General features: G+C 41.3%; 1 long non-coding RNA gene across 2 annotated transcripts in view; it reads left to right on the forward strand.

Annotated features, from left to right (window-relative positions):
• The window catches only part of LOC307175880, a 391,606-nt gene that overhangs the window by 136,286 nt on the left and 236,439 nt on the right, over positions 1-18,881 (forward strand). For both annotated transcript variants that reach the window (XR_013824518.1, XR_013824519.1), the window contains exon 2: positions 400-680. This is a non-coding gene — a long non-coding RNA (uncharacterized lncRNA). The remainder of the gene's footprint in view (positions 1-399; positions 681-18,881) is intronic.

The following is an 18,881-nucleotide window of genomic DNA, read 5'->3' on the forward strand; positions in this document are numbered from 1 at the left end:
AAGTTCCCGTGGAAGCTGGTATTCAACAGGGTGAGCTGTATTAACTCAATCTCTGGAACCAGAGCTAGGAAGTACTCCCAGATTTGTTCATACCCGTTTATGAAAAGTGTTGGGTTCAGGTCAGGGTCATGATACTGAATAACAACAACAAAAAGACAACTCTGAAGAGTCACGTGTTTAGAATATAAGCCCAAACATCAAAGGTTCATAACTCAAGGCTGCTGGAAGAGGACAGGTCCTGTAGCAGATAAACACAAGGGGACAAAAGGTGAGGGTCCTTCTTTCACAAACCTTAAGGAAGATGCAAAATGAAAATTAAGATTGAAAACTTAAAAGGGTAGCAACCCAACAAAGCCTCTAACCCTGTGAGTAAAAGAATGCTCTGCTCTGTCTTTGCAGGTGAATGCAACCTGGAAACCAGAGCTCAGTTAAGGGATACCCACCACTGCTTCCTGAAGGAGGACAGCTCGCTCTGTTCATCACCCCAGGAGGCGATGCAGCGTGGTGCTGAGGTTAGGAGCAGACAGGTGCTGTGGACGTGAGCACTGCTAAGTCACCCACCTTCTCCTGCTCCGGTGTTGTCCCCTGAACCGGGGAGAACAGTGGTCCACAGCGTGCAGGACTGTTGTGAGGCTCTGCTGAGAACGTTCACACCGGCTTGGCGTGGCGGCTGGCATGTGGTGAGTGCTTACTAAATCTTAGCTAATATTATTACAGCTATTATGTAAAACGGAAAAACATGATTTAGCTGCATGTGTATTCATGTAAGGAAGGATTTCAGATGGTTGACTGACATTTGCTGAGATGATTGAACTTACTGCACTGCATGGTTTTGTGATGGTAGAAAACCAGCATAATCTGGTGAAAGTCACCAGCTCCTGCTCTGAGCCGCCCACCTCAGTCTCGGGTTTCAGCAGGTACGAGCCAAGCAGACCTTTCAATATGAGAGTCAAGATGAACCTCAGTTCCAGAGCACTGCTGATTCTGGTTGCTCTGGCTATGTTCTCTATCAGGAGTTCCCAATCAGGGATCCATGGGTAACTGTCGCTCTTAGATCTTCTAAGGAATCTGTGAACATCTGGAAAGGGAATATAAAAAAATATATATATATGCATTTTTCTGCACAGAAAGTCGGTAACTGTCATCAGATTTTTAAAGCGTTTAGGAATCTTCAGATTTTCAGAACTGGTCTGGATTGTGTGGGCTCCTTTCAATGAGCACTACCTAGGAGCAAAGAAGGTTCCAGTTGCCAGGCGAGGCTTGGACTGTGATTAGAAGAGGTGGAGTCTTGTCTGAGTTCGTTTTGGCATTAAAAGGCTGTCTACGATGTTAACTTGCTTGGCAGGTCACTTAACACTGAGTTTGTGCTCACCAAAATTTATTTGGTCATTCCCCAAAGGTTGCTATTTAACTGTAGCCACGTCATCCTTCCTTATATAATTGTTATTTTTGAGCCCCAAGTGCCAGGATTTACATTTATAACAAATGTTACAGTCGTGCTATATAATCCTGTCGATTCTCCGGTAATTTTGCTGCGTCGAAATGATCTTTGAATCCTGATTCTGTCATTCAGTATATTCTGTGGCGCTCTCAGTTTCCTTTCAGTCATAAATTTGATAATCGTGTCACTAAACAAAAATGGAAAATCCTGTGTCCATTTAAAAACATTCTTTTATTTCTGAAAAAAAATTCAGGTTTAATACACTTTTTCGACACAAAATATGGTAACCATCTTCCTGGCAAAATAGGAATGATATTTAGAGATCAGTTTTGAGTCCTTTGTTATAATGTTGAAGTGATAGATTAGGGAAAAACAAGAGTAGGTTAGAATATGTTATTCCTTTTTAGCCAAAGTCTTCTTGTGTCATTGTTTTGAAAATTAGCAATGATACATGAATATGATTTGCCTAAATTGAGGCTATGAAAAAAAAAAAACGCAAGGCATGTTGTAGTAGAGTGTGAAACTATTCTGACCCAATTTTTACTTCCCTAACAAACCCACACAAAGTTCTCAGAAAATCTGCTGCAAGATGGCACAGTATAAAATAACTATGTATAAGTTCACCCCACCCACATATCTCTCCCCACCTAGGTTGCTAGCCACACTTCTTACAAGGGGAAATTGTAAACTGCGCGTTTGCTCGCTCGCTCTGAAGTCTGTGCAGCACCTACTGAATGGCTTTTCTAAGCTATCCCCGAGGCTTCTCTGCGCCTGCTTCCCAGGTTTGAGAAACAGGAGCCAAAGCTGCCTAGAAATCAAAGATTCGCCCTGATGGAACCTCTCTGGCTCCCGGTGCTAAGCATAGAACCGGAACCTGCGCTTCCAGAAGGGCGGAACGCTCACATTTTTATTAAAGGGAGAGAAAAAAAATCCTACCTCCCAAAAAACCCTACAAAGTATACTTCATTTCCCTTCCTATTAGTCTGCTCCCCAAAAGTATATTATTATTGTTGTTATTATTATTATTAATTGTCCTGCCAAGGACTCGTGGGTCCCCCGGGAGCATCTCCTTACTGTGGACAGAGGGGCGTAGAGAGATGGGATGGAGGGGAGTTTCCAGGAGAGCCCCGGGAAAATGGTGCACAGGAGGTCAGAGCAGTTCACAGCAGCTGTGGGCGCCATCTGACTGAGCAGAGCGTGGCCTCCAGGCCGCCTCCGCAGTATGTGAGGCTTACGGGAGAGCCAGACCCGGCTGCTGAATGTCATTTCCCATAAAGGAACTGGCTGAATTGGCAACAGTTCTGTCCTGAGCAGATGTGCAAGGAGGACACAAAGGGCGGGGGAGATGGTTTCCTTTGTTAACACGGAGGTGACGTCGTTTGCCTGTGTGTTAATTTAAAAGGGGGACCCGAAACATGAGGCATCTGGTTTTTAAAAGTCAAATCTGTGTCCTACACTGGGAGTGTTTCATTGAATTGGGATATAAGTAAAAACATAAACAATGAAAAATGGGAGAAATCAGCTAAACAGTTTCCATTCCTGGGACTCTAACCCTGCCTGACATCAGACAAGACCTTGGCTGCATTTGCAATACTCGCTTCTGTTGTGCAGCTGGTACAGGTGACCAGTGCTGCCATTTTTTCCTGAAGTTAACACGACTGGCTGAGGAGAGCTCAGCTCTCTGAAGTCAGCGTAGAGAGTATTACCCTGAGCTGCTCTGTGATGCCTAGAAACAGTGGGAACCGTATTTATGGTAGTTTATGTGCACATTGTTTGGGCTTTTAACTGTTGAATTGGAAGGGCCTCCTCTTTCATTGTCATTGCACTGCCCTGACACGTCTTTGCTGCTGGAAAAAAAGTGCAAAGACTTTAAAGAAAAGGCATCCATTAATGCATTGGTATCTACACTATTCAATTTCAGGAAGAAGGGACTCAAGGCAAGAGGGAAGGCTGACACACCTTTTATCTAGGGCTGTGTAAGGAGAGGGGTTCATGATCTAAGTGAGTCTGGGAAAGAAGCAAGACTCACAGTGTGTTAGCTCCCTGTGTCTCTGTCATCACACTGCTCCTCCTCTTGTGTTTCTCTCTTTTTCTTATAAGGCCATGGTCATATTGGATTAAGAGCCCGCCTACTCCAGTATGACCTCATCTTAACCAATTACATCTGCGATGACCCCATTTCCAAGTAAGGTCACATTCTGAGGTGCTGGGGGTTAGAACTTCAACATGTCTTTTTTGGGGGGTGGGGGGAGACATAATTCCACCCCTAACACACAGTGTAAGGTAAATCAGAGTAGACTGAAGGGGCATTAGGGAATGGACCTAGAGGAAATTGAATCCTGTCGCTCCCTTCCACGATAGGTTGAAAGGTGGTTAGGAACTGGGATAAGGTAGGGTGGGGTAGGTGATGCGGGTGCTGCTTTGGGGTTTGGCAGTACCAACTACAGGCAGTAATTTAATACCTAGAGATACTGGGAACTACAGAAGGGCACGCTATTAGAATTAGCAAGACTTATAAAGGAAGGCCGTGCAAGACAGAGTTTGTTGGCACCATGGGTTGTCTTTGGGTCTGATGAGTGGGAGGATGCTGTGTCACAGAAGGAGAGTGACTTTGTGATTTGTGTCGTGTATTTTTAGAGACGACAAAGCCTATATTCGGTTGAAAGTAAATACAAAGCACCTGCTCATCGTCAAGCTCTGTATTTTGGATATATAAAAGTAACACGAGATACATAACCTGAGTGGCTTGGGAATCAAGTATTATGGTGAATTGAAGTTCTTATTTCATCACAAGTCCCATTTGTTACCATTTCTTATTTCTTGGCCTGGGGCCCTTTGAGGAGGTGATACAGTTACTGCCGGGCTTGTTCTCAGCTTACTAGTAGCTAGAAAATGAAATCTTACCCTTAGAGTCTATTTGTTAATTGTTCTACCTCAACTGTAACCCTTCCTGGGTGCTGTGTGTGAAAGGAACACCTCAACCACCTTATCGCAGACCGAACCAAACTAGACATTTATCAGTTTTTAATATGGAAGAAACAGCAGTAGAAGTTACAGTACTGATTAGGTTCCCATGACTGTATCAGTTGTGTCTTGGACATCCTTCCCTGTGCTCCTGGGTCCACTTCTTCAGCAGAGCCAGGGAAGAGCCCCACAGAAGGATGCTGATGCTACCCACCCAAGGTGATGCAGTAGTAAGTGGAGTGGGCCAGGATTCAGACCCCCCCTTTGTCTGACTCCACGGGCTGTGTACCCATTGCCTACTCTTTAGGAACTAATGACTGAGGGAATAGAGCTCTTCAGGGTTGTACCAATAGCATGAGCAGAAGCAAAAGCTAGTATATTCAGAAACATTTTATATTGGGTGCCAACTATGTGCCAGGCACTTTGGAAGATAGACATTTTTATTCATTATGTGTTCAGTTAATCGAGGCACTTTCATATGCTATCCCTTTTCACAAAAAAACATGCAAAGTATTATTCCCATTTCCCATTTTTTTTAATTTAATAAAAATTAAAAAAATTCAAGTATGGTTGACTTACAATATTAATTTTAGGTGCAGAGCATGGTGATTCAGTATTTTTTTGCAGATTATACTCCATTATAAATTATTACAAGACTGACTATAATTCCCTGTGCTATATATCCTTGTTGCTTATCCATTTGTACATAGTTTTTATCTGTGAATCCCATACCCGTAATTTGTCCCTCCCTCCTTCCCTCTTTCCTCTGGTAGCCACTCGTTTGTTCTCTGTATCTGTGAGTCTGTTTCTGTTTTGCATATACATTCATTTGTATTATTTTTTAGATTCCACATATAAGTGATATCATACAGTATTTGTCTTTATCGGTCTGACTTATTTCACTAAGGATAATATTCTCTAGGTCCGTCTCCCGTTTTCTTTTTTTTTAATTGAAGTATAGTTGATTTACAGTGTTGTGCTAATCTCTGCTGCAGTGTGGAGTGACTCAGTTATACACATGTAGACATTCTTTTTTCTGAAAGCTGCAGCTTAGATGGTTTTCCAGAGGTGATACAGATAGTAGTTGCAGGAGTTGGGCTCACAGGGTTGCGAGTGGTAAGGCGAGGATGGCATCATTTTGAATGACCCGGAGCAGAGGTCCCTGTCAGTGAGCATGAGAGAGGAAGTTGGAAGTGTGTGGGCACGTGATGGAGGGCTCTGAATGCAAGCCTGAAGACTACATCTATAGCAGTGATCTTACCAAGTAACCGCGATCGTGAGCAGCTGGGTGAAGTGATGAGAACGATATTGAGGAAGAGGAATCCAGCATCGTGAGAGGAGAAAGCAGAGGCAGGGAAAACAGCCAGAAGGTTTTCACAGGAACTGAGGCATGAATCGAATTGGGCCTTCTGTGTGTGGGGTATGGGTAGGAAAAGAAAGGGACCTTGCTTGTTTGTTTATACCTTGTCCCGTTCCAAAGACTTGAAGGTAGTCTATTTGCAGCAATCTATGAAATACAGCAGAGTCATACAAAAGAGTTCATGAGGGAAAATATAAAAATGAGCGAGGGGTAATGAAACAGCACCAAGGCCAGTGCACTCCTGATGTGGAGAGGACCCCAGTCATCTACAAAGTAATTCAGTAAGGGAGCGAATCTATACATTCTAGGGATACAATTCTGCTCCTCTGGCTTAATGCAGGAGTGAATTGTACTGTATGTAGAGGAAGCTGGGGGCTACGTACCCTTTAGGCCTCCACAAGGTGCACGACTTTGGAGAGATGCTGCGTTCGGCAGCACGTTCGGGTAACAGGTGAAAACCAGAAACACATTTCTTATCAACATCAAGCTGGGTAGAATTGTTGTCTTTGAGAAAGGAGGTGTGCCTGGTTAGATTGTCCTAACTCCACTCAGGGGAGTCAAGAGCACACTTGGGACCGATGGAGATTCTCATTAAGAAAAAAATGCATAAGTAAGTGCTGATCACAACCTCCAGTTTCAACTTCATAAAACATGCTCATTTGAGAAAATTTTAAGGCAAGTATAACTAACATCACAAACATTAATATCTACATAAACTGTAGAATTTTAGTTTTATGCAGAATTTCTTCCTGGTTGCCCTTCACGTAGACTAACTGTGACATGTATCTTAGGGAGGAGCTAACTTTCTGTCGGGTATGAGATAGGGGTTAACTGATAGGCACTAGATGATGAATCAGCAGGGCTTAGAGAACAGTGGAAAGAGATGAGAATGAGATGCACCCCTGGTCTGTTCATATTAGACAGTATCAGTGGATTCTGAGCTGCAAACAACGGAACCTTTACTCTAGCTAGCTAAAACAGAAAAAGAACTCATGAAAAGAATTTTTGACTGGTACTCTCAGTAAGAAGTACATTTTACATTGTGGTTTTCATGTATCCATACATGTTTATAATACAAATGAAAAAATTTGAATGGAGCAGTACTTCTTTTATGAGATTTAAACATTTTTCCTCTATTTCATTGAAAAAAAAGTGCTGGTTGTGATACTCTAAATTGATTTTACACCTTACTAACAGGTTGTGAACAACAGTTTAAAAAGCACCATATTAAAAGTGATCAGCTCTGGAATTTCTGGGATTGCTGAGTTAGGTGGGAAGTAACACAGCCAGTCACAGTAGCAGAGACACACCATGGTTCCTTTTGAGTGAGTCAGTGTTTCCGCCATGGGATCATATCCTTGATGTGGGACACCAAATACTAGAAGCTCCACCATTATTTTACACAAAAGCCAGATGCCTCCTTTGCCACCCTAGTCAGAAGGTGGATTCTGCCATAGTCTGTCTTCCTCAGGTTGCTCCATTCCAAGTTCAAGGCTCCTGTGGGCGTGTCTGATGGCGGAGCCTGAAGTGTTGGTGTCTTAGTTGCAAGAAAAACGCATTTTCTGGTTTCTGTCTTGGAAAGGCAAAGCTGATTATGGTGGGGGGAATTCCTCAAACATAGGGAGCTTGTTCTGGAGATGTTGGGCAGGTAGAAAGATGACAGGTGCGCATTAACCACCAGATAAGTGGTGGTTTCCACTGAATTGATTACAGAAAATAACTCATGTTGAGTTCTTGGTATTCTTAATGATAATTGTAAAATTGAGTGTACAGAAGCCTAGAAGTGCAGAGTCTCAGGGACCAAGTCTTGAGGAGTCATAGTGAAAGGCCTCTGAATAGTAGGTCATACGCAGTACACAGTAGTTGTCCTTGCTAGTTTTGAACAGAGAGAATTTTTTTCCTGGAAACAGTAGCACAATCTCACCTACTAGGGCTTATAGAGAATATTTCACATTTCTGACAGGGCTGGTGTTTAGGGATCATACCGTCTTCTCTTACAGGAGATTTTCAGATTATGTTTGTGTTTTAAGTTGAGAGAATTCCCGATTACCTCTGGTACCATGATCTTTATTAGGTCTGGATTCCAGACGATTATGAAAAAATCTCAAAGAGCTAATTATAGTTAGCAATGGGGAGATGAGGAAAGATTAGACACATTTTCTTTCTTCAGCATGGGCCTTACAGCATTTAGATTGCTCTTAACAAATGTGATTCTGGCGAAAACTGTCAATTATGGTAATAAAATGGATAACTAGAAACTGAGAGAATAGAGATATGAACTTTGTGGTTGTAATTGTCATCACTGCTGTGCATAACACCCAGAAGACAGAACAAGTGATAGCAGTATTGATGACGTTGTGTTTATACTGGTTTAATTTGGTGGTGATTGTGGGTGTTATCCTAGTTAAATAAGGACATTAACATTTTATCCTATTCAGAATTTGTTGAGTACCTGTTAATAGTACTTAGGTTCTTTTCCTTATTAAGCCAATTGTTCAGGAGGAGACATAGCTTGTATGATTAAACTTAAATGTGGTCCTCACTTATCTAGGGCTAAATGTTGGTTGCTTTAAAGGATAAAAAAAAAAGAAAGCGATAAATCATGAAACGTGCCAAAATAGGCCAAAAAATTATCCCACACCTCAGAGCTCAATTCAGGGCTGAGAAGGATTTTAAGATGTGTGATCATCGTTGAATATTCTAGTTGGTTGTGGGCAGATGAAGACACATGACTCTGCTAACTAGCCTTGCTTTAAATTTATGACCACTAAGCTCAAGTGAATCCTGCTACATTTCTCTGGTCAGTTCATTTTGTTGCTCTCTTATGTGATTATTTCATACCTCCTTCTCTCCAGCAAATCTCCAGTATCACCTGTCCTTTCATTACTTTCCCCTGATGACCTTCCATCATTGAGAAAATGGGAGTAATCTGCAGAGAGCTTCTGTGCGCTCCCATCACCAAATCTACCAACATATTTAGATTTGTCCCCACATCTTCTTCCTTCTGACCCATAACAATAAAAGAACTATCCATGCTTCTTTAAGGCACAGGATTCCATCCCCTCTTGCCCACTCAAAAGGCTTTGAGTCATCTTTATAGTGTGTCTCCTTTCTTAAATGGCTCATTTGCCCCCTAACTCCTGGATACTTCTCATCATCACATAAACACTATTGCAGTCTTCTGTATTAATCATGTTTCTAGCTTCTATAAACTTGATGCTTTAACATCTGCCCTACATGCATATGCCAGACATGCCTTGTTCTGGACAACCTCATAATATGCCTGAGTCACCTTGCCTTGGCCTCCTGTCTTCCTCATGTATTACCCATCTCCCTTTTGGGGCATCAGTCAATCAACTGATCAATCAAATACAAACCAACCCATCTAGAATCTACACCCCCAACTCTCTCCTTTATCAGACTCTCACTCTGGGCCCCTATACACCTGCCCTACCTACCCCAGGGCCAGGCACCAGACAACAAGGGACAGCTCCTTTGCCCCGGAGCCCACAGAAATTATTCAAACCAGCCAATCCTAAGCCTGCTTGCCCCGCCTTCCTTATTCCTTCCCACCGAAACCACGATGAAGTTCCCCTCCTCTCATTAACCTCACAACCGACCCTGGTGCTTCTCAGTGTGACCCCCCCGCGGCATGATGTGTATTCTCTCAGGATCTGTGAGTATACAACGAACCATCTTTTCAATGGCAGTTGTCTTCTTATCTGATGGTCTTACTATACCTCACCATTTCCATTAATACAGCATCTTTTAAAACACCCTTATTTGAAAAAGACAACAACGTTCTCTCTTGATGTCGTATCCACTCTGGACACCAGCCTGTATGTCCACGTTCTTTTTAAGCTAAGTTCATTAAGTGTTGATCATGGTTCCCTCTCCATTTCCTGTCTTCCCATTATTTCTTGAATTCCCTTTCATCAGACTTTCGCCTTTACCACTCTGACAAAATACTCTTATCAAGGTCACTGTGGACTTCTGCCTTGTCAGATCTAGGAGTCAGTTCTCATTTGATTTGGTCTTTCTGTGGCATGTGATGCAGTTGATTGCCTCCCTTTTTTTTTTTTTTCATTTTGCAACTTCATGTTCTAGACATACGTTTATTTTCCTTTTTGAACTTTAAGATCATGTGAGGTTAGAAATGCCTACTAGAATTAAAAGGTAAATATACAGTAAAATATTTTCATTACGCAGAACACATTAGGTATTCTCATCAGATTATTACCATTAGTATATGTAGAGTTTGAACAGCTGGATAAGAAAAAAATAACACCAATAGTAGAATGTATAAAATAAAGGAAATGTGTGATTCATATATCATGAGACATATAGAAATAACAAGCACATGGTAAGTTGTAGAAACACAGTAATAGTAAAAATGCAATGAAATGAGATAGCATGTTTCACTATTTCAGCAAGTATTAGGAAAATCAGAGCAAAGATGAGATAGTTTTGTGGGGAAAAAGTCACTCTCATACATTTTTGGTTGTTATATACATTGCCAAGAACTCTTTGAAAAGTCATTAGACAATTCTACCCAGAGTCTTAAAAATGTATACTGTTTGACTTCAATATTTGGATCCCATCTGAATGAACAAGCAAAAAAATATAGGAAAAGCTCTAATTGCAAAGGTATTCATTGCAACATTCTTTTTTTTTTTTTTTTTGGATGTGGACCATTTTTAAAGTCTTTATTGAATTTGTTACAATATTGCTTCTGTTTTATGTTTTGGTGTTTTGGCCAAGAGGCATGTGGGATCTTAGCTCCCCAACCAGGGATTGAACCCATACTCCCTGCATTGGAAGGTGAAGTCTTAACCACTGGACCACCAGGGAAGTCCCTCACTGCAGCATTCTTTACAGTTATTTAGGATTGGAAATGATCCAAATACTGTACAATAGGAGAATGATTATGACGTGCTCCCCTCTTGAAAAACTTTGCTCACTCGCCCTCTGGATACTCTCTCGTGGTTTTCCTTCACACTCACTGGTGACTTCTTCTCATTCTCCCTCCAGGTTTCTCCTCGTCCTTCCTACCTCCTTTCTTAGACTTCCTTTCCTTCCCCTCTGTACTTCCAGGTCAGCAGTTCTCAGACTCTTTGGTCTTAGACCTCTTTAAGCTCTTCAGAATTACTTAAGAGGATCCCAAAGAGCTTGGGCTTAGGTGGGTTATTTCTATTGACAATTACTATATTAGCAACTGAAACTAAGACATGTAAAAAATTCATTAACTTGTTTAAAAATAACAGTAACAAACTGCAGGGGAGAAAGCCTTGCTGCCCCCAAATGTCTCTTTGGCACGTGAATTATTTCAAGCTGAAAACCATCAAGGCCCAAAAGACTCAGGGAGAAACTTTGACCTTCCCCTTAACTGCCTAAAAGAACTTAGGTAGAGGGTCTGTGCCTGGAATAGAGCTATGGCCAGAGAAATTTGCAAAGGATATGGGCTAAGTGAGGTGGGGGACACTGGACAGGACCTACAGATAAAAGTCCACTCTGTGTCCCACTGTCCATTCCTGGCCCAGCAAGCATTTGTTTACCAAACATTTGCTTTTCTGTCTCCATGTCAATTGCTTTTCTCCCCTTTGAAGTCCAAAACCACTGCTACCTCAACATTCTCTTTTGTCTTTAGCTGAACATGGTATTTAAGGTGAGAGTTTTGGCCATTTTGGCAAGTAACTCGGGTTTTTCTGGGATTTTCCCATGTATGCTTGTTATTAAACTTTTGTTTGATTTTCTCTTGTTAAATCTTTCTCATGTCAACTTAATTCTTAGATCAGCCAGAAGAACCTGGAAGTGTAGAGTAAAATTCTTCCTCCCTGACAAAACTCATTACATATTAACATAAATAACTTTTTTTTTTTTTTTGGCCGCACCGCCAGGCATGTAGGATCTTAGTTCTCCAGCCAGGAATCAAACCTGCGCCCCCCTGCAGTGGGAGCACGGAGTCTTAACCACTGGACTGCCAGGGAATTCCAAATAACATATTTTTATGAACAATAACTATATTTTCCCAAACACAAAAATTTAGCAGCGAGTGGCATAGCTTTACATTTTGCTGATCTCTTTAATGCCTAGGTTAATAGAAGACAGCTGGATTTTCATATCTGCCTCTGCATTTAATCTGTTGCCGTAACACAGCTCATGTGGTCCCTAGAACACTCCGCTGCACACTTGTGAGAGAATGAGAATGGAAAAAGCAAATGTTATTTCAGTATGTTATGAAGATATGTTGACCACGTGGACCTCCTAAAAGGATCTTGGGGATCTGCAGAGGTCCCAGACCACATCTTAGTGCGTGGCTTTCCTAGGTGACCTTGCCTGTGTGCTTAAATGCCCCCTCTGTGCTGGTGACTGCCAAAGTTTGTATCTTGTCCCTATGACTTTTCTGAATGGCAGGAGGTATGTATGCAATTTTAGTATCTCTTCTTGGTCTAAGAGGCCGTTCAAACTTCACGTGTCCCAGCTTGAACTCAGTTTGCCTCTACAGACGTGATCATCCTTTGTCAGTAAATGGCTTCCAGTTGCTTGGGCCAAAACCGCCCACAAAATTGTGTCATTCTTAACTTTTCTCTTACGAATTCACTAGAAAATCCTGTTAGCTCAATTTTGGAAATATTTCCCAAATCCAGCCTCTTCTCATGGTCTCTATTACCACTCATCCCACTCCAAGCTACCACATCTCTTGCCAAGATTATTACAATCACTCCCTAATCACTTCCCTGCTTCTACATGTCACTGGATACTTCTCCATACCCCGCCTCTTCTCCACAGCAAACCCCAGGGGTCTTTCTGAAATTCGAGTCAGCTTCCTCCAGTGGCCTTCCATCTGGATCAAAGTAAAATCCAAAGCCTCTACCATGGTCTGAAGGACCTCATCTCCTCCCACTCTTCTCTACTCTTGATCTCCTGGAACAGCAAACGCCTCTTTGCTCTTTCTCGACCTACAAAATATTCTCCTGTCTCAAGATCTTTGAACTGAGTTTTCTTTGCCGAGAATGCTTTTCTCTGCACAGACATGTGGTCAAATCCCTCGCTTCCTTTAGGTGACTGCTCAGATATCACTTTTGCAGTCCACCCCGTATACCTCCTTGATCCTCCACCGTTCTCTTTCCACTGCTTTATTATTCCTTATATCACTTATCACCACTTGGTACATTATCTACTGATTTGTTTGTTGGCTTTCTCTCTTCCCAGGGGAGTGTAAGCTTGCGGGCAGGGACTTTCTGTTTTGTTTACTTCTGTGTCTCCAGTGTCTGATTTATTGTCCGTACTTGTACATCAAGGGCAAATGGCCAAGCAGCACATGCAAGGGGCCTGCTGGAGCAGCGTTTATGGGGAAAATTCATGGAGACAGGGGCCATAACAGGTCCCCTGTTTCTCGTCACATTCCTGGGCATTGCAAAGAGATCTAGCAAGTGCAGATGTTAGACTGGAGGGTCCCTGACCCTTAGGCTATGGGCCTTTTAAGCTGCATGATTAGATAAGCATCATCCACTTCCCTGAATACAAAAGCATTTACAATGGCAGAACCTTGGCTCCAGTCCTGTCCTGACAGCTCTTTTAGTGTGTGGGTAACACCAGCTCTTTCTTGCTCAGATAAGGGAGCTGCAACTCAGTTTTCGTAGTTGTAGCTCTACGCTGTGACAGGCAGTGGTGTGATTTGCCATGTAAGCCTTCAGGATCTGGAATGCAAGAATCCTTCCTGTGGCATCACTGAGGGTGGTGGTCCAAGCCTTGTGTTTGACCGGGAATCCTTGTCTCGAGTGCTGGGCTATGACCAGTAGTCATTATTAAACTTTGTATTGATAAAAGGCTAACTCCTTTTCTGGTCAGCAAGCCTTCAGGACAAGGTCACCTTCACCTTAATAAATATTTATTGAATAAATTAATACCCTTATGAGGGTGATTGTGTGTAATGTAAGCATTCCCAACTTATAACTATAATTTACAACTGACAGCATAAACCAGGGAGGAGCAAAGTTGGGAAAAGGGAGATCTTTGTGATTCATAACTGGGGTCTTTGTGGTCCCATTTGCTGGGAGGGGACTGGCCTATAGAGTTACCCTCCTAGGCAAATATAGTAAAATATTTTCCCTTATACCAATGTAGAGAGCTGATTTCTCTAATGTCAAAGCTATTGATGTCCCCAAAGTACCATTCTCAACCTCCAAAATTGATATGCAGTAATTAGCACGAGAGGGAATAAAAACTCATTTTATTTTTTCTTAAAAAATAATATTCTAAATAATGTTCTAGATATATTTGAAATATTTTTAGTACATTATAACTTAAGTTTGGAGGACTATCTAGGTCTAGAAATCTAATCACTTAAAAACTTCTTTTTTCCACAGGAAAGACTTTTTAAGTGTCATATAACTTAAAAATTGAAAGATAACCTTTTAAAAGTCATTCGTTCTTTAGGTAATCTATATTTTACCCAGTGAATTGTCTCTTGTGATAATTGGTCACATTCAAAAGTTGCCACACAGATGCTCTGGAGCAGCAGCTCCAAAGAGAAGAAAGGTTAAGAGTTGTACATTATAGAGTTATCTTAATATTTCCATCATGATAAGCTGTACCACTTTCTCAGCAACTCCTTTGCACCCCTGTAAGTTGTCTTGTGTCCTGACCACATTACACAGACTGCCCACTCAGAGCCACCAACTGTCTCTTAATTGTTGAGGTCAATGATTTGTTTTCACACCTCATCTTTCCCAGCTTCTCTGTAGCATTTCATGGGCCTGACCACCTTCTCTTTTCTTGTCCTATCTAACATAGCACTGTTTTGATTCTCTTCCCAATTCCCTTCCATTCCATTTTTTGTTTGTTTGCTTCCCTTCTTCCTCTGGTCAACTAATGGAGGAGTTTCTCAAAATTCTGACCGCGGGCCTTTCACTTGTCTCTTTCTGTGTTTCATGTCCACAGGCACCATTGTTAGCATCTACTTTCTTGCAGATCTCCCTTTTTAGCCTTCATTTTTATTCTGTGCTCCAGAATCCTGTGCTCCAAAATATGCCACAGTGGTCTCACGTCTCTCATTTGCACCCCATTATGTCCGAAAATAATTAATCCTTCCATTCCCAAACCTTTCAAACTGCGTTTCCTCTTTCTATGCAGAATCAAAACTAGGCAATCATTTTTGGCTTATTCACTCCATATGTATTGATTCCATATAGTTACTTGGCAAGAAATGTGGATTTTATATTCCACATATTTTGTAAACCCAACTCCTAGTGCTTCCTCATTGCATCTCAATTGCACAATTGTAAAACAAGGCTTCCAACAAATCTGCCTGCCTCTTATTTCTTCCCACTCCAGTTCCTTCTGACACTGCTTTCATAGCTAAGTTTAGCTGGAGCCAGCTCCTCACTAGGTATCAAATTCAGTGTACATTCCTTACCTGAGTCTTCATGGTATGTTGCAACTCCAAGCCCCACTACCTTTCCAAGTTTATTTCTCATTGCTTTCCTGTTTATACCCTGTATCCCACCCCAACTGGACTGCTCCTCAGCCAGCCAGTGTTTTCCTCAGACTGGTCCCCTCGCTTCACCTTCATAATGTAGGGTGCTTCGTATCACTGGCCTCTACCCATTTGATGCCAATAGCACCTTCTCCCCAGTTGTGATGACCAAAAATGTCTCTAGACATTGCCAGATGTCCCCTGGGGAAAGCATCATCCTTGGTTGAGATTCACTGCTCTCCAGTGTCTATCACAATTATTTTCTTTGGACTCTCAATAAATGTTGGTTGAATTAAGTTGAAATAATACGTTTTGTCTTCTCACTGGGCACAGCCCGCTATTAGGTACTATAATGGTGGCAGAGAGAGAAAATAAGGGGTGGGTTTGAGAGACATTTTTGGGTCTCTCTTCTACCTACTAAGGTTTTGAACTGCAGCTGGTCTACGGCCTCAGTTATTAGTGTGAGGAACTAATGAATCAATAGACACAAGGTGCAAAGCAAGTGTTCAGTAATTTCTACTGTAAGTGACCTAGGGGATGAAGCATATTCATTCTTTCTGTTAATTTACGAGACCATTTGCAGGCTGGGAGAGACACATACTTAACAACAAGTCAGCATTATACGTGAATAGAGCGCAGGTTAAACATAAATTGAAGGGGTGTTAGGAAGAAATAAACAGAGACAGTGATGGCTATTCAGGGAAGATTTTTTGGAGAAAGTAAGTTTTTAGTTAGTTTTGAAGACTAGAGGATGTGCATTAATGGAGAGCAGGGGGTACAATGCTGAGTGCTTAGGGAATTTGCTAAAAAAGTTCAGAATAGTAGTGATGTTTAGCTAGAGGCTCACCACCTACCCTAAGTTTTGTATGGCCTCATTATTAATTATGCCGGTCATCAAGTGTCACAAATGTGGACTTACCATTTCTAAGTACTTTGTATTCAGTGTGCCTATGCATTGTTAGATTAGCAGAATTGTACTCCTGGAAATAGAGGTGTATGCTTATCATTGGGAGACAGTCCACCATGGGGCCTTCTTAGCCTCTGGGAACTGAGCTTTGCTTGCAACATTTGGTTGTTATTCAATATGGGCCTTTGTGGTTGAGCCTTTTGTCTTTTCATGAAGAATTTATTTCCTCCTCTGCGATCTGCTGTTGCTTTTGTTTGAGGGTATTTTGATGTGAATGGAGCTAGCCGGTAATTTTCAGGAGATAAAGAAAAGACACTGTAGAATTTAGGAATTTTTTAAAAAATAACTTTATTTATTTGTGACTGCGTTGGGTCTTCGTTGCTGCACGCGGGCTTTCTCTAGTTGCGGCGAGCGGGGGCTGCTCTTGGTTGCGGTGCGTGGGCTTCTCATTGTGGTGGCTTCTCACTGCAGTGGCTTCTCTTGTTGTGGAGGACGGCCTATAGGCACGCAGGCTTCAGTAGTTGTGGCGCATGGGCTCAGTAGTTGTGGCTCGCGGGCTCTAGAGGGCAGGCTCAGTAGCTGTGGCACATGGGCTTAGCTGCTCTGCGGCATGTGGGATCTTCGCGGACCAGGGCTCGAACACGTGTCCCCTGCATTGGCAGGCAGATTCTTAACCACTGCACCACCAGGGAAGCCCTAGGAAATTTTATATGGCTGGAATTTTCAATAACATTTACAGCTCAACATAATGCAGAGGAAAACAGTATACTGGAGACCTCTGTAATGAGGTTTAACAATTCTGTAGTTTGGGGGAAAGTAAGAAACTCTAGATCTGGCTGACACCTTCTGTATTTTTCTTCTCAAAAATTGTATATCCTAAAGTAATTGCCTAAGTCTAACTTTTTGTCTCATGGCTTTCATTCAATCCATGTATGCCTCATGTACCTCAAGAGACCTTTGGAGATCCGATAGAGAAGAGAAACAAACTTTTAGGCAAAAAAGAAAACAATACAAGAAGGAGTTACAGCTCCTTTCTCCCTGGCATTGACAGCATCAGAAGAGTTTCTGGATGTAGTAAAATCATGCCCTCCGATACAGAGTGGGCTAGGCTGAATCAGATACCACCCGTGTGCACTTTCCCAGAAAGTGGAACACTTAGCAATCATCGACCAAGTAACCAGAGAATAGAAAAGAGATGGGCTCTGCGGGCCCAGATGAGGAGGCCTCCTTACTGCTTTCAAGACTCAGCAGCTGTAGAGGAATCCAAGGAAAGCTGAGGAGCTGGGTACATATGCTGGGTCAGGCCAAAAGAGCGACTTTTAACTCAAGAAATGGAACAAAATGCCAAGGCAGGTGAGTCAGAAGGGTTTAGTGTTTACTTGTGATTTGCTTACTGATTTGAAGGGGTATAATTTCTGTTTTCTAACTTCTTAATAGAACATAACTTTATGGTAAGGTACTTATCCCGATTTTAGTGGGGAAGGCAAGGAGGCGGATAGCAGGAAGATGGTATGTATCATTGGAAATATTTCACTAAGCTAATACCTGGGGAAACTCGTGTGAAAATTGAACAAATGCCACATTTTACATAACATATAAAGATTTATAGTATATTTACATGTATAATCTTGTTTCTCACAACGACTCTGTAAGAGACAGATTTTCATTTAAAGCAAAATCTAATTTAAATTTTCATTTAGAATGAAACTTTGTATAGATATTTATTTATTTGATGTACATTGGTCTATGCACATTGCTACATTCATAAAGGGAGTCTCCATTGTAATTATTTGCCTAATGGAAATCATTTTTACTTTGGCACTAAGTTTTAAAATGGGATTGGAACAAAAGAATGAAGATCCAAAGTTTAATTAACTTTGATACCAATTACTTTTTAACTTTTATTAAGTCATAGTTCTTTAACTTATGCAATTATCTCTTCTTTTGAATGCTTGGACTAGATCACACATATATAAAGATTTTGTGAATTGAAAGTACATTTTTTTCTCTGGTTTCACTGGGTTGTGACTCTAATAAAAGCTATTCTATTAGGGAGGGCCCAGATGTCTGCTGTGTGGCTCTCAATCTTTCAAATACACAGTTTAGAAGTAGAAAACAATGCCTCTATATATAAATGTAAAATATTCCTTGTAAGGATAAATGTCATGATTGGACTCATTTTGATGTTGTCTTTAAGTTTCCCATTTTAACTACACCTGTAGAGATTTATTTAAAAGACATCACTAGAACTTTATAGAAGTTATTTACAGAATAGCTTTGTAGAAGGACATTTTATTTGGCCAGATTACTAAGAGAGTATACACCCATAGTGTTTGCCACTTTGTATCTCACACATACACACACACATTGTACTGTTTCATGACTTAATGCCAGAAAGAATGGATAGTTTAGAAAAATATTTTAAAACCTTCTGTGGTCTTTTTAGGCTAGTCTTATCTCTTACTTATAGATTTGACTCAGTAACATTTATTTATAACTCATAAATTTAGAATGTTTAGGGGAACTCATGTCAAAACTTTGGACAAAATAATGTAAACAATAGTTCTATTTGTGTCTGAAGGAGAAAGGGGTTACTGAATAAGTTGGCATATTTCTACTTGGCTTCTCTGCCCTGAAACAGAGCCTTGAAATCCTGGATAACACAAATAATCATACAGTTTGCTTTGGATGTTTGATTATGGGAATATTGTTCCTACGGTGAGAGCGTGAT

Source organism: Stenella coeruleoalba, assembly GCF_951394435.1.
Source record: "Stenella coeruleoalba genome assembly, chromosome: 17".
In the NCBI taxonomy this organism is placed as follows: Eukaryota; Metazoa; Chordata; class Mammalia; order Artiodactyla; family Delphinidae; genus Stenella; species Stenella coeruleoalba.